Source organism: Mizuhopecten yessoensis, unplaced genomic scaffold (assembly GCF_002113885.1).
Source record: "Mizuhopecten yessoensis strain PY_sf001 unplaced genomic scaffold, ASM211388v2 scaffold9021, whole genome shotgun sequence".
Taxonomy (NCBI): domain Eukaryota; kingdom Metazoa; phylum Mollusca; class Bivalvia; order Pectinida; family Pectinidae; genus Mizuhopecten; species Mizuhopecten yessoensis.
The window spans coordinates 266115-270043 of NW_018407839.1; the positions used below are offsets into that span (position 1 = coordinate 266115).

General features: G+C 36.9%; 1 long non-coding RNA gene across 1 annotated transcript; it reads right to left on the reverse strand.

The window, feature by feature from the left end:
- Positions 1-973: 973 nt before the first annotated feature.
- On the reverse strand, positions 974-3172 carry LOC110457059. Its single transcript, XR_002463657.1, has 3 exons — positions 3073-3172; positions 1500-1697; positions 974-1156 (listed from the first exon to the last, which is right to left on the reverse strand). It is a non-coding gene; the product is annotated as an uncharacterized LOC110457059 (long non-coding RNA).
- Positions 3173-3929: the final 757 nt, after the last annotated feature.

Below are 3929 nucleotides of genomic sequence, written 5' to 3' on the forward strand. Positions count from 1 at the left end.
AGTCGGAGCTGGTCAATCCGTTTCCGGAATACGTAAAAGTACGATAATAAGAAAATGTGATAACATTACACTCCCCGCTTCTGTAGTACAATCTTTCCGAATACCATTTTTTTGTGTGTAAGAACCACCCTCCCACCAATAGATAGTTCAATTTAGTTTGTAGATTTTTGGATAACAATTCGTGTTTATTCTACTTAAAAAATATTGTATAAGATGTTGTCGGTGAGAACTAGTTGAAAACTCCTGCTAAAATCTTCACAATTAGATCATTACCTCTCATTCATTTTTAGAAATTGGTATATACTTTGGTATTATTTGTATAATTATCAATTGATTTTGTTTACGAAATTTAAAAACGTTGTCATTAAACTGAAACAGTACACATTTATCGGCCAATTGTTCAAGTGCCTACACAAGATTTATACCCCAGCTACGCCCCTGATTTTGTAACATTTTCCCAAAACATGTCCAGTCGTTTCAACGAATTCTCACTGCTGGTTAATTGTGAAAGGTTGGCGCCTCCTGAAACACCATTATTTCCGAATTTTACGTCATATTTAAATCAGTTATCTAAATATTTAAATTCAATTTTACCTATTTTTTCACATCGTCAGGAGTGTAACACTTTTTTAATTAGCGACACTGATTGCGAGTAACGGTCCCGTCCCATAAATAAGCATTCACCCATGAAAACACATTTAAACTTGGAATCGTTCATTATGAAATTTCAGGGGTGAATGAGTTAATGGCTTTATGGGTTATCCGAGGTTTTAATGCAATCATATTGCCTTTTATTCTTAGGATTTTGTTTGAGCTGCTTTACGATTGTATACATGTATGTTTATTTTTTATTTTTTTTAAACAATTACAAAGTTGAGGTCGAGGTAAGACCTACCTGGCCGTTCTGCGGCTCCCTATAGCTAGCTGGCACAAGGTAATATAAGTCCCTAGCTGGTACAAACAACACCACTAACACGGTTTCTTACTTTAGCATGGACATTTATTGACGTGTTAACATAGAATTGGACAACTAATGTACGCGCGCGCGTGACAATCTGACAACGATGATGTTGATGACGATGGTCAGTGACGTGTAACATGTTCAGTGATGTGTGACGTGAAGTATGGACCCCTCTCTCACTCCTCCCGGCTCAGCCTACAATGGAAATTTATCAATCAAGTCATCATAGTTTCTCCTGAATGTAGATATGATGGTACATTAAAATACAACGACCCGTGCAATCGCTAGTGTTCATAATCAACGTGATTGTATTTTACATCGTTCATTTTTTTTACCAACATAATGAATGCCTTCATTACAGTGAACTAAGTAAGTACTCGAATAGTTCCAAGGCACCATATTTGTGTCAGAGTTACATTTACACATGCGTTATTCTTGTATAGAAACATGCATAATCTGGAAACCTAAACAAACGGAACATATAACAACTATTTTTAGTTTCAATCTGTTTAGTAAATTGTTAACCCTACATACGTACCTCAGATAACCCTTCTGATTCCCTCCTCACTCCCTTCGGTACCTCCTCAGAAGAACGGCCCGAAGTGGAATACCCTGAGCGGTGGGGCACAACATGTATATATCCAACCACATTCTCCACAAACGTCAAAGTCCGTGTAACCCTCGGGACAGTCACCTTTGTAACATTCGATATCGATCTCCTGGCACGTGACACACCCTGTAAGGATAGACAACTCTGATTACAACAGTGAAATCAATATGTGTATTTATATTCGTAAAATCAACTGCCAACTGTTGCACCATTCTTGTATATGTTATTTGTATTCACTGAAAATGACGTCGAGGCGCAATCAACCGGGAACCGTCGGCACTCTCCGTAAACGGGTATTTTCTCGTTTACGGAAAACGTCGACGGTTCCCGACTGGGCACCTATTTTGAAGTAGCCTCGTTGTCAATACAATTGACCATGTAATCAACTTTATAGAAGAAAAAACCAATACATCTAACAATCGTTCCATTGACATATTGTATCTTGAACTATGTAACCTTGTCGAGTTGAAGATTCAAGATACACGAACTTTATTTAACGTCGCGCTCTACAATATCGATGAAGTACGGTAATGCTTACATTTTACAAAATCCCAGCTTTACGAACACTCAGATTTGTCTAAGGTCGAACAACTCAACGCATACGAAGTATTTTTGAGTCTAGTTATTTAAGCATTGCACTGTTTTCACTTGGCATTCATAGCCTAAATAAATGCCAACTGAAATCGGTAGGGTTATATAGTGAATGCCATGAGATGGTAAATTTAAGCAAATGTATCTTCAATCCTTTTGTTATCAACAACAAAATTTGTTGAAATGAATTCAAAGTCAAATTATAAAATATCTAATCCTGACAAAATACAAAACTAGCAGGAATTCTTGTATGATCCTTAGTTGAAATACGATCATACTTATTCTTATTAAAAGACATTTTTTTTAAAATATTTCCCATAATGTATTTCAAGTTATATTGATGTGGATACAGAGACAGCAATGCCGATGTTCACTAATATCCTATTAAAAACTATCATTAAGCAATTGTCTACGCGGCCTGGCTCGTAGGCATACGTCAAATGGCGATATCGATAATGTTACACTTAATCGCTAAAACTCGTTTTCTTTTTAAAATTCGAAAATAAAATAACCAGCGCCAGATAACTTAATAAACACATACATTTTTGCGGGTCCCCTATATAACCCGAGACATCAGGTAAAACAGATTCGAAATATCTTTGTTTGATCAAATAAAAAGTACATCGTGTTTTGTAGAGAGAGACAAAATCCTGCAACATTTACGCTCGAGGTTGAAAGGAAATTTGAATACAAGTGTCTATATATAGCTCAGAAACCGTTTGATAGACAACACGTAACATCCGTTAAGGATATATGTGACAAATAAAACTTCAATTATATTCGAGTGTACATGCATTGAAGAAAAAAGGTTTTACGATCACATTGATCTACTTTACTACACACGAGATAAAAATGGTAAATATCGTGAAAACAAGATTTACAAGATTTATGAAGCATCACAAAACTTTACCTGAGTATAAAAGAACTATTCCGAAAGCCAGCAATATGCATGCGAGTTTTTCCATGTTGTACACAGCCATAATTGTTCGTCACGGCTACTTCCTGTCTTAAGCGCGTAAGGGTCAACCTCGCTCCGTGCCGTCTATATGTATACCTATGTCATGACGTCACCAGGGTCGGATCTACCGGAACGTGACTGCGGGAACACCATAACAAGGTTTGGAGATGAACTGGACATTTTGATGGATGTCGTGTGGTCAAGATTTAGTCAAAGAGTAAATCTTCCAGTGATAGATATGTACGAAGCGACACACGCCCACCTTTCTGGCCGAATGAAAACCTTCACGGGTTAAAATCGGCAGCTTTCATTAACCCCTGCATTAAATCAAACATTGTTCATTGTTTTCGTCGAAAACAACTATTTCTCGCTTTATTGACGGATATACACCTGTTTAACAGGAAAGACGCGTAAAACCACAAGCATACGTGGATCGCTTACAATAGGTGACATTCTATTTTCACAATTTTAAACAAGGAAGAGTTAAGACTATACTGTTAAATCAGTACTTCTACAAACACGTACCTACAAGCCGTAAATGTTGACCATTGATAACACACATTAAGGTAATCGTTGATAAATATTTGTCACGAAGTTCTGCAAAAAATAATTTCGCCGTCGGAAATTTTAAAAATCAATTCGCCAAATGGTTGTATTCGCCCACTTCACTACTTTTACTAGTGACGTAACAAGACACGTGTCTAAATTAGCCTCGCGTTCAACAGCGAAATGTACTAATATTGAACGGGCGAAATATACGAACATTAATTGAACGGGGCGAAATATACGAATATTGAACGGGGCGAACA